The sequence below is a fragment of the Bombus huntii genome, unplaced genomic scaffold (genome assembly GCF_024542735.1).
Source record: "Bombus huntii isolate Logan2020A unplaced genomic scaffold, iyBomHunt1.1 ctg00000075.1, whole genome shotgun sequence".
NCBI lineage: Eukaryota > Metazoa > Arthropoda > Insecta > Hymenoptera > Apidae > Bombus > Bombus huntii.
In genome coordinates, this window is record NW_026099333.1 from 313,736 (window position 1) to 327,209 (window position 13,474).

Sequence of the window (13,474 nt, forward strand, 5' to 3'; positions counted from 1 at the left end):
GAGTTCTGGAATGTAGTCAGTTGGCTAGTTATTCACAGACTGACTGGCTTAGTGACCCATGGCCCTTGAAAAGGTTTTGAACCCCACTCTCTATGCAGTAATGAGTGTGAGCTGTGTGGGTGTCTGTGTGGCGTCACATGTGCCACAGAACCTTCTAGTAGCTTCTCGACGTGCCCATCGGGAATGTTCCATCCATATTCCTACACTTCTTCCGCCGAATTCTCGAAAGAGCATGCACGTGCTAGCCGCCGTGGTACATCTCACGAACGCACGCTAATGAGGATATCGCTGAACAACGAAGGAAAGAATCCGTTCGATCAATCACCTCATCTGTATGCGATTAATATCGTTGTATTCCAACAAACTCTGAACAATAACTTAAACACGAAACTAAAACCGGAATTAGAATACTTAGGCCATGTAGTTTCATCCGAAGGAGTCAAACCAAACCCCAAGAAATTAGACGCTGTAAAAAACTTTCGATTACCTCGCAATGGCACGGACGTGAAATCATTCTTAGGTTTAGCAGGTTATTACCGCAAATTTATTCGAAACTTTTCCAAAATCGCGAAAAGCCTTACAGACTTAACAAAAAAAGGATACACCATTCCATTGGACTGACAAACACCAGATTAGCTTTGATACTTTAAAAGACAAACTCTATAATTTCCCAATATTAGCTTATCCAGACTTTAACAAAACCTTTACCTTAACTACCGACGCAAGTAACGAAGGACTAGGAGCAATACTGTCGCAAGACGGTCATCCTTGTTGTTACATTTCAAGAACACTGAATCCACCCGAACGAAACTATACCACGACAGAAAAGGAACTCTTAGCCATCGTATGGGTCGTGAAAAGATTAAGACAATATTTGTTAGGACGACGCTTCATTATTCGAACCGACCACCAAGCTCTTAAGTGGCTACACAATTGCAAAGACCCTTCTAGCAGACTGATTCGTTGGAGACTTAGACTCGAAGAATATGACTATGAAATCGAATATACAAAGGGTAAAGATAACACAGCTGCAGACGCTTTATCTAGAGTTCACGCAGTAACTCGCGACGAAGTAGTTAACCTCGACCTAGTAATTGATCACACTAATTCATTCAACGCATGGAAAGACAACAACGAGAATCCGAAACTCTTAGAAATTAAACCAAATGACCAAACATTTTACCAATTAACTCGAAACGACTTAGGAGAATACGACGAGACACTTTGGATCAGAAGACTTTACAAAATTCTTAAAGATACAACAAAAATCGGCATAGGAAATAACGACTTCACTGAATTAGAGAAAACACAGATTAAACTCATGCTAATATATTTTAACGACACGTACAAGAAAATTACTTATGCACCTAATCCCATCTTAAAACTAGACGAAAACGAAATAATACAAGCAATAAAGGAAAACCATAACGACACCGTAGGACATTTAGGGATACAGAAAACGTATCAACGGATCAAGGATAAATTCAAAATTTCCGGACTTTTAGAAAGAGTAGAAAACTTTGTGAAAACATGCGACACATGTCAAAAGGAGAAACTAACACGTATCAGACCCAAAGAATCCCCACAAATCTCAGACACGCCACTTAACCCTAACGACAAAATCGCTATGGACATCATAGGACCGATGACGAAAACCAAACGCGGAAACCAATACATACTTTCAATACACGATGAACTTACGAAATATCTGATACTAGTTCCCCTTAAAACGCAACGAACTGAATCCATAATTAACGCGCTTATTGAACACTATATTTACATATTTTCGGCACCAAAAACGATCCTAACAGATCAGGGACAAAATTTTGTTAGTGATTTAATGACGAAATTTGAAGAAGCTTTTAAAATCAAACACATCAAAACAACTTCATTTCACCCACAAAGTAACGGATCCCTCGAAAGAACGCATGCCTCAGTTAAAGATTTAATTCGTACTGCATTACACGACAATGACAAAGAATGGGATGAAGTACTTAATTTCATTTGTTTAGGGTACAACACCGCGAAACATGAAGGAACAGGATTCTCTCCCTTTGAATTGACCTTTGGGCGAAAAGCTAACTTACCTTCCGCAATATCCAAATTTCCCACACTTACCTATGATGATATGTACTCACTTTGGCAAAAACAGTTGAATAAATATTGGGAAACAGCTCACAAAACACTTATTCAGAATAAGCAACGATACAAGCGAGACCAAGAAAGAAAGATTGTTAAAACTCAGACTGTGTTTAGGAAAGGAGACTTTGTTTTAATTCACAACGACCATAAAAGAGATAAGTTGGACATTGAATGGTTAGGACCCTACAGAATTAACGATGTGAAAACTCCTTATTACATTATTTCTATCGACAATGCTAAGAAAAAGATACATGGTAACCGATTGAAAGCGTACTTTTTTCAGGATAATGCTGACCCTAGCACTAGTAACAATACCCTTAATTAGTTGCCTTAAATTCACGGGATAGGAATTACGCTTTGTAAACAAACCCAATCAATTCACGATCGAAAACTACAACATGATTACGCCTCTGAAATTATTAGCTTCTCGAACACTAACAAATATTGTAAAATTGCTATATTTAAGATTAACGAAATAACTTTTGTACCATCACATGCAGAAAATCAATTCATAGCGATCTCTGAAAAAAAAAGCGTAAACATATCCTTTGATCTACATTTAAATAATTCCATTCTACTTCGATCTTAGAGGACCAAGATCAATCTAACCAGGGGGGTATGTCACGACCGGCATACTTCAAATCCGACGGACTGACGATAGAGATAAAGCACTCGGCGACAATGTATATCGCTAAAGTGCCTAATGAACCATCAACATCCCAACGGTCCTTCCACCGAAAGTTCTAGCAGAAAGAGCACGTGGCAACGATCGCGGACGCCTAGCAAATGCATGGACGGTGGGGATGTTGAGGGATGACAAAAGAAAGTAATCGGATCCGATCGAAAGTAAAATCATAAGAGTCAGTCTTAGAAAGTCACGCCTAGAGTTCGGAAGTAGATTGTAAAGTGTATTGATGTTAGAAAAAAAATAAAGTTTTCTTTTTTTATTTTTTACCTCAAATTCCTTTCTAATTTTGTTATTTTACGTGACAAAGGGAACGTTGTCCTCTCTGAGGATGACGATTGTGTCCTTTTGCATGCTGTGTCCACCCTTGCTCCATTTATTGCGGTTGGTTAGCTCGTTCAAATACTCCTTATGCCAGCGGTTCCAAAAATGTTGTTTAAGCTGTTGGATATGCTGCCATTTGGAGAGTCGGTTCGATGGAATGTCTCTGAAATGTCGATCACGTAAGCACATTAATGAATCGCCAATGAGGAAATGTCCGGGAGTGAGGGCTAGGAGATCATTTGGATCGGTGGAGATAGAAGTTGGCGGGCGGGAATTGAGGACTGCTTCTATTTCTATGATAAGAGTATTACGGTGTTAAGCTCATATGTTTCTGTTTCTCCACTCGCGCTGCGCCATAATATCCTTTGATATTTCCGATCCTCTGGTTGTACGAGGAATTGCCGATACATTTTCTCGATCTCGCCAGTGAGTACGTACTGATGAGCGCGGAATCTAATTAATATACAAAATAAATTGTGAATTGATTCGAGAATATAGGATTTCCCCATTTTCATGATTATCGTGATTTTTGTATAAATATATTTTTTAAGATACTAATAATTAGGTACTTATAAATTAGTATTATCAATTATTTTGCATTTATAATTCCGCCTCTAGTATAAGTGTTAATTGAAAACTAACTTTATGTTTCAAAAAGTACTAACAAAGTCGTTGAGTAACAAGCCACTGATGCTAACACAAACAGCATTGTCGTAATTAAATATTTCTAAATATTCATTTTTCATTTTGAACCTGTAGAAACAATTTATTATATATACTATTAGCTAAGTAATTGCATATTTAATTAAGTCGAAATATAAAGCTTAGTTATTTTAATAATTTAAAAAATAAAAAACTGACAAACATTTCAATTTAATTTATGGTTGGAACAAAAGACAGTTATTTTTCATTAATTGAAATATTGCAATGCAGAGTACTTTCCAAAATACGCCGAGAGTATTCCTGATGGTGAAACGAGCGTTGCTTCATCGAACGCAGCTAAAGAAAACAACATCTATGTAGTTGGTGGTACGATGCCTGAAATAGAGGGCGATAAATTGTACAATACCTGTACTATTTGGGGTCCCGATGGAACTTTGATAGCAAAACACCGAAAGGTAAGTAATATATTCCTTTATGGCTTTGAATTTGAAAATATTGGGGCGAAGAAAGTGACTCTATCTAGGAATAATTTAGGAATATACATATGTACATACGTATACTATAACCAATTCTATAATTTACGGTTTATAAAATACGTTATGATACGGGAAACGCCCATTTTTGTTGTAATGTGTTTGTGTTGTATAAATTTTTCAAATACTTAAAATATTATTATACTTATTTTTTCTCCTTTTTAAACATTATTAAATGATAAGATTTTTTAATAAAAGAAAGTGATAAAAACGCTGTCAGTTATTAAATAAAAAATAATTAAAGTTTAGGAGTTGGTAACTTTGATATTAAATTACAAAAGTTGCAGCAATAGAATTAGCGACTACATTTTTATGTTATTAGGTACATCTATTCGACATCGACATTCCTAATAAGATTACTTTTCGAGAGAGTGATTCACTCAGTCCTGGTAACTCCCTAACGACGTTCGATGTGAAGGGCTGCAAAATAGGTATTGGCATTTGCTATGATATTAGATTCGAGGAAATGGCACGCATTTATCGGAACAAAGGTACAGTAACTTAATCGATCAATACTTAACTAGCAAAAAATTAAATATCTTTCTTAAATATATTCTATATAAAATTAATATAATCTGTAACTCTGTATAAACAGAAGCTTAATTTAAAAAAACCAGTATATTTGCTGAAAATGAAACAAATAAAAGAATTAAAAGCACAATAAGAGGACTGTCCTCGCATATTCAGAAATGATGGAATGTGAACCGTGCAACTACGAAGTTAATTGGTATTCGGTGGCTTCATATTTCCTGCTTCTCTGGGTTAGGTTGCCAAATGCTGATATATCCAGCGGAATGATAATAAATTATACGTTGCCTGCATATCACCGGCTCGTGTTCCTTAAGCAAGTTACGTCGCATGGGGACATACACAGTTGACCAATCCCTGGGGAAAGATTCTTTACGATTTGGAAACTCAAGAGAATATGGCAGTCACCGATATCGGTAATTTACAGCTTAAAATTAAAAGCGAGAGATCCATGATGTAATTAATTTTTAGTCTCGTTAATTTATCGATTTAGCCATCTTCCTCTGTATTTGTTGAATTTATTAGTAAGCATTACTTATTACTTCGTATGTTTCTTTTTTCTATCAGATCTAAAAGTTGTTGAGGAAGTAAGGGCTCAGATACCTACATTTTCTCAGAGACGTACAGATTTGTACGACACTGTCTGTAAGAAGGAGTAACTCTACACTAAAACAGAAAATGTTTTTTTATAATATTTCTACTACGATATCCTTTTTTTGTGAATTATTACTAATTTCTTATCATTTGTACTGAATGAATGACTCAATTAAGAAAACCAAAACGTTATAAATAATAATCTGTATATCTTGTGTATCAACATGTAATTGGATATTATAATAATATAGGATAATAATATAGGAGAATAATAATATAGAAAAAAATACATGCTTTTAAACACCTTTAATATCGATCACATAAATTGTTATAATTCACAATGATTACGCATACATAAAAGATCCCTTGATAGTAAAATTTACGATCAAAAGGCAATTACGTATCGTTTAACAACATTTAATTTATAACACCTTTTAAACATTTAGACAGATTAACACATAACACTTCTTATATATATATACATCAATTCGAAGTTATCAGCTTGGAGAAATTGGTCGATTAATACCTGTAGATTGTCTGTCTCGATGAAAGACTTAAAGAGAGCAAAAACATGATAATGCCGCTAATATAATATTCCTTCTTTCTTGTATCTGTCTGCCTCTCAGGTCGTTTTACTAATTACAATAAGTAATTTCGACTTCTTTGCGCTCTCTTTTAACGCATTCGAGACCGAAAGAAATTCATATCAGTCAGTAGGCAAGGGTATAGTATACATATTTTATATATAACTTATGTAGTAATGTATATATCATGTTAATTTCATATTTTTTTCAATATAGAATTATTATATATATATATATATATATATATATATATATATATATATATATATATATATATATATATATATAGAATTATATATATATATATATATAGAATATATATATATATAGAATTATTATATATATGACTGTACATAATACATTATAGAATAACATAGTATATAATTTTATATTTTAAAAATATGAGGCATACTATTTAAGATTGTCATCGATTTAAAATCAAAGTATGAAAAGGATACCCTGGAGAGAGTAAAACACAGAATCATTCTAACTAAACATTCAGATCGTACCGACACCTAGGTATCGTCTTACAATTAAATCTCGGTCTCGAATGGATTAAAATGAAATACATACTTGCAGCTTCAACATCTTCAATATCGAGGAGATTCAAACTTTACAAATAAATGTAAATTGCGATGTAAAACAAAGCGATGTAAAAAGGGAAAAAGGAGGAAAGAAGGAACAGGGAAGCAAAGAGAAGAAACGAATTTTTCATTTTCTCTTGCCAGGAATATAAGATGCTAAGTAATCTTCCTAAGTAATCTCCTCCAGCTTTTTCTAGTTTGATCAATAATTATTAGTACATGTTAGGAAAACAAATAGAATTTTTGTTCTCAAGCGAGGTATAATTTAAATTTTGTATGTACACAAAAATGTTAAATATCTGTAATAAACATGGTACAATCAATTTTTTTACATAAAATTATATTGTATAGGCTATTGTTATTTAAACATTCTAAATTGGATGAAGAAAAAAAATGACGCAAATAAAACGTAGGACATTTTAATTAAAGAGACTAATATAGAGATTTATCTACTTAACTGTGATTAAATCATCTCCACTTAACGCTCTACCTCTTCTATTAATTATGCTTCGTTAAACTATGATTACAGAGGATGGGTTTTTTGATAAAATGACATTCTGACAAATATATATAGATCGATATATATAGATATAGATAGACAAATATATAGATTCTTACAACAGTAGTTATGAATGAACAGTAGATATTGTATCAATTCCGTTCTTCAGAAGCTTCATTTGTGAAAAGACAATTCGCCAGAATATGGATTCACTGTAGTTATAGCTATAGGATTTCAATCTAGTTGACAGACTTGCTTTACGTAGAGAATATCTGTCTCTTGTTCTACCTTATCGCGATTCTCTCCTCATCTTATACGCTTTGTCGAGCAACGTAATATTGGCATATATCTCGGCTCTGGTTACAATCATTAGTTTCCGCCTAAACGGTTAGAATCACATAGCTCGCGCTCTACTCTCGTTTATTCAACATTCAGGCCATATGGTCGCATGCGACGAGTTTTATGTTAATTCCGACCGATTACAATACCTTTCTTTCGTTTACAAGGAACGACGAGACTGGCAGTTGCGTGATTTCCAATGCAAAAGCCGCGATATCTGCACGATAACCTAACCTCAACCGATTTTGTTGTACTATTCTTATGTGGACTTCGTTTGTACCACTTTCGTAACAAAAATAGAATACGTAGAACACAGCATTCCATTATGCGATATTGTCGATTCCTAACATCCGAAAAATCAGAGATAATTATTTCCCTACAGTTGTACATTTGTGTGAAAAATTACGAACGTAAAGTTGTTTGGTGCATGCACAGTCCTCCCCTCCCCTGCATTTGCGTGGACATGCTAGAAAGATTCACTTTTCCACGGTGAAACTGTATGTATTATAATTTCATTTTTACAAAGGTCGAACATCCTACTATGCATAAATTTAATATTAATATAAGCAGGTTTCGTGTTAAGTATTACATCTGACGTATAAGCACACGTGTGTACGAGCCTTGGTTTTAAATGTCTTATAGTAGACACCGAAAAGATTATTCAGTTGGATATCTGACTCAACATCAATATTTTACTAGGAGATAACATGTTAAGAACACGTTGATGGATGGCATGGGAGATGATGAATGAAGACATACTTCTGTGAGATACATAAAATAGTAGTCAGACCGTATTTTGGCGCTTGAGGACAGCAACAGCTTTTTTTTTTTTTTATTTATTTGTTGGAATTACAATCAATTCTCCCGTTGAGAATTTTCAGTAATTTTTCTGGCGTGGCGCAGTAACATGGCTGTTTATTTACAATAAGTTAATACTTATTATAGATAGGTATAATTTATAAGTATTATAAGTAAGTGCATATGCTTAATTTGGATAATTAAATGAATCTAACATTTAGGTCTAGCGGGTAGTGCCTCTTCAGCCTGCGAATCTGGTCCGTCGTATCGAGTAGTCCAGTGATTAGGGGGTTTCGGTGTTTCTTGACTCTTTTGCTATATCTGTCGCTATATTTTGCTATTTCCTCTTTGACTGTAGGTATCTTGAGGTCGCGATGGATGGTTTCGTTGGTAACATACCAAGGTGCGTCTATTAAGGCTCTTAGAGTTTTCGATTGGAATCGTTGTAGTATTTCGATGTTGGAGTTACTTGCTGTTCCCCATCGCTTCCTATATCCCTATATTCCGTACTTGCTTCGCTTGGTACTTTTATAATTTTCGCAGTTACAATAAAAAATTTAATTCTTAACAGATTAAAGATTTAACCTCTTGCTTTATAGTGTACAATAATTTTTTTTTTTTTTTTGTATAGGTTATGTGATCCATAGTTTGAGTAAGTAGTACATATATATATATATTTACGTGACAAGCTTTCATTTCAATCTATATTTAAGATTAATATTTTATCAGTTTCTGTTCGTAACAACATCGAAGTAGTCAATAAGTTTGAAGAGTATAATTAAGGAAGTTATGAAGCAAGAGGTTAAGAACAAATTCTGAAAGAGGTTATGTACAACTCAGTAGTACTGCTTTACATTACTTTGCGAATTACTTTTCAAGCATAAAAATAGTTTAACAGCCACTTATAGTTACTTCCTTACCATTACATTCATTAAATTCGTTTGATTTTGTAAACTAAATAACCACGCTGACCAGTCTCTTATTTAAAATAGAATTATTTTGTCATATATCCAACAGTTTACTTTCTCTTCGTAAATATTATTAATAATTTTATCAATTTCGTATACTTCCATCCTTCGTATAAGTGACAATAAATCAGAAGAGTTTCATAGCAATATTGAACAACATACAGTCAACTACAACACCATTAGATACATCCACCATACAGTCAACTACACCACCATTAGATAACAGCAATACAATAGATTATAATTTTCTACGTGTCATTGATTCATCATCATCATTTTCCATTTTTTTAGCATATGTAAAAACGTATCTGACGTAATCTTACCTCGCTCTTTGAGTACAAAAATCCATTCAAATGAAACAAAGGGAAAAGAAATAAGAAAACAAACACTCACATACGAATCTTCATTACATAACTGTATGTACTCCTCGAGGTATAATTACTCAGACACGTTACAGCGTACCTTCTTCGTTCCCTGATGGCTGATGTTGATCGTTGACGTTTATAATGAAAGAATTTCGTCAACGGCGCCATCTGGATCCTTGTTGAAAAATTAAAATAGCCGCAACAGCACCATTAAGCTCATCGCCCAGAGTAGCTCTTATTGCTGAGTCGTGGAGGAATTATTATCATCAACGACATAAACTTTACCAGTTCCGGTAATGTTCTTTAGATGGTCCAGGCATTCGAACTCGCAACATCGCTTTCCAAGACGAAATTTCTTGCATGTCTGTAGTAAAAAGAAATCGAATCTGGTCCGTCGTATCGAGTAGTCCAGTGATTAGGGGGTTTCGGTGTTTCTTGACTCTTTTGCTATATCTGTCGCTATATTTTGCTATTTCCTCTTTGACTGTAGGTATCTTGAGGTCGCGATGGATGGTTTCGTTGGTAACATACCAAGGTGCGTCTATTAAGGCTCTTAGCGCTTTCGATTGGAATCGTTGTAGTATTTCGATGTTGGAGTTACTTGGACAGCAACAGCTGGTGATACTGTCATACACCTCCATTTATAAACTTTCGAAAATCGATGTGACCTTCAAACTTTAGTGTATTCTGTTTCACAGCACAAAATGTTTCCGAAACGTAAGTTTATTGTTACAATAAACTTGACTAGTGGCTCTGAAATACTATCCTTGAAAAAACAATGGGGAAATTGGAGCAAAAAAAAAGAAGGAAATAAACAAAGACCTTGTTGGTTCGTAAAAATAAAATATGCTACAGGAAAAATTTTTTCCAACGGATTGAGATGCGACAAGCTTTAAAAGCTATGACGCGAATCGAGCGTTTGTCTACAAGAGCGCATTTTCGGTGGATATATATGTCGGAATGACATTGGGGATAGGGTTGTCGGTGTTTGAGGAGTCTTCATTGAAGGTAGCCATCGTTGCGGTGTAACGAAGATACGATTTATTGACACAGGTATGAATAACACAGGTTTTGACAATCTACCACGGCGGTGAGACGTCCGCGACACTAGTGACAGTGGTCTCCGGTTCAATAACGAATCCGCGGCCAACGGGATGACAGATGGGCGTTCTCGCTGAATCTAAGTCTGACTCGTAAAAATAATTGCTGAGCGTAAAGACGTTACTCTTTGGTCGACGGGAGCGCGTAAAAGAATGCCCGTCCCGTCCCGATGATGTCACAGAGGAAAACTATAATGGGGTGTGTCTAAGGACACGAGATCATCGGATTCGTCGAGGAAAGCCTTCGTTTAGGAAGTAAGGGAAATTGACGTTGCTGCTAATTGGTCAATCTCCATATCGGTGGTTAGAAAAAGATGTTAGCCGCCCTCGAGGGAAAGTTGCTAGTGGGAGACGCCGCTCGTTGAAAAATATGTCTCCCCTATCTTCCCGTAGTTGGGACAAAGACTGTTTGTCTGTTTGAAGGACTTTAGTTAACTAAACCTTAAGATTTATAACGGGCCCTCGGGCTAGCCGAACATGTACTGCGGAGACGCATCGACATCTGGCAATCATCTTACTCGAAGAATAGGGTCTGCGTGTGGCGAGCCACGGGACAGAAACCGTTGGAATGTTTACTGTCGCGTGTCGCCACGAATATTTCTTTTAAGGAGAGCTATAGAATTACTCCATACCTTTGTTAGGCAAAGCGTTCATCCCTTGACCGCGGCTACGTTGGGCGACAGACTGTCACCTCGAGCCAAAGCTCACCGTCACTAATCTCGAACAATTACAATCGGATTGAATAACTACAATAGTTTAGTTACAGTTATAGTAGACTTTAGATTGCAATGTTGCGGGGCTATCCCAAGATTCCGGTGTCCTTTCATCTCCGACATATATTTAACTATATATATTAACTATATATTTTCCCTAGGAACAGTAAGATTTTAACGATACAACTTTATCAAGAGATCTTAATGTCATAAACGGTATCGAAACTTCGTAATTGATATTGTTAAGGAAGAAAATATTGGTAATCTCCTCAAACGACGAGCGCTTGATATTCACAATTAGAACTCGATATCTTAGCTTCTTATAATATCCTAATAAAATGTTATTTATCGATTACAATTGTCCTGTCGTATTTTATTGCGTTTGCTTTATAAATGTGAACTTTATTCAAAAAGAGTTCATCGATATAACGGTATTGAAGAGAACTACTCGAGAAACTATATCTAGCCCTTGGATGGAGGGATTGCTTGCTTCTTACAATCGAATAATTGGAGTGTAACTAGAAACACGAACGGTAATTTAGCAATGGAGAAGAACTTTAGAACGACAGCAATTTTCTTCTTGTTTCTTTGAGAAAGGCACCGTTCATTTTATGTTTGACGAGAATGGGGTTGTTGGACGAATTTGATTAGAAAGGAAAGATCTTTAACAAATATTCTTCCCATTGATACATTCCTATATTTTTTATTTAATTATTTGAAAATGCAATTTTGCATATACCTATGTGCAATTATATACTATAATCGCAGGCGTTTCTTTAAAATGATGTACTATTGAAACAAGGCAAAGTATCGTCGAATTCTTCTAGATTCAATTTCTCAAAAGAATGGCTCTATTGATTAACCAAACATAGTTCCCATAAGCATATACGTACTTCTCAGAAAAGATAGTTATATCTAGATCAATATTACTCCCCACAGTGACCTATATGTCAAAGAAAAAAAAGACACATCAAGTATTAAATCATACTACTATTACGTCCACTATCTCTACAAATCCTCCACTCTTGGAAAAGTCTATCTTATTCAAACGTAACGTAACTCAAATTAAATCTTTTCCATCATCATAAATACGAAACATTTATAAAATTATCATCTTCGATTATTTACTCAACATCTAGCTAACAAAATCTTCTCCATCGCCGTACCCCTTAATCCTGACCGCGTACAATTAACGTATGAATAGTTAATTTATTGAAATTTAAACGACCATTTTACGCTACTTGTACTCGAATGATTTTAGGATCTTGCTGTATCTCTTGCACAGTGTTATACTGACAGGCGAGAAACATAGAAACGTAACTTCCGATCCACTGATTTACCCTAAACACACGATGATAGGTTATACGGTGGACGCAATACAGAAGCGTTTCCGATGCAATTCGAAGGTGCGTTGTTACAATGGAGTTCATCGATCCATAGTGACTATTTCCCCGCCAACTACAGCCTGTAATAACGGAATAGCCAATAAAGTATATCCTGTCGATTTAATCGTTACCCCCACGGTGCACCGCGCGCACGGAGATCGGATCGGTGATTTTCACGTGATGTTTCGCAAATCGTGAGGCGCTCGCGTGATTCGCGCGTTTTAAGCGTTCCCGCTCTTCCCGTCCGATAGAAAGAGAAAGGGAACAGGGGGTGGAAGGAAGAGGGAAGATACGTGATGCGAGTTCAACCTGCCGCGGGAACCTTTAAAGAAGGTCGGTGCAACGGGAGAGATGTAATTTTAATAAATTGGAGAACAAGTCATTGTAAAAGATTGATATTCAGATGTTGGAGATGCAGCAGATTTACAACTCGCTGGAATTAAGTTAGTTAAGGCGTTGAAAACCTAACGTCTTTTCAAAGGCGTTTGCCGCGTTTCTTTTCAAATCAAAATACATACATACGATACGTACAATGTATGTGCCTAAAGTTTTAAAGTTAATTTCTATTCAAGGAATGGACTGTTTTATTATAGATTTAGGAAATTGAAAAGAAGCAATTGCTTGTTTCTAAGAAAGAATCGCGAGAAGTACAGTTAGAAACTGTATTGTG

General features: G+C 35.4%; 1 long non-coding RNA gene across 1 annotated transcript; it reads left to right on the top strand.

Annotated features, from left to right (window-relative positions):
• The first annotated feature begins 5,145 nt into the window (after nucleotides 1-5,145).
• On the top strand, nucleotides 5,146-5,779 carry LOC126876464 (uncharacterized). Its single transcript, XR_007694210.1, has 2 exons — nucleotides 5,146-5,291; nucleotides 5,443-5,779. It is a non-coding gene; the product is annotated as an uncharacterized LOC126876464 (long non-coding RNA).
• The last annotated feature ends 7,695 nt before the right edge of the window (nucleotides 5,780-13,474 follow it).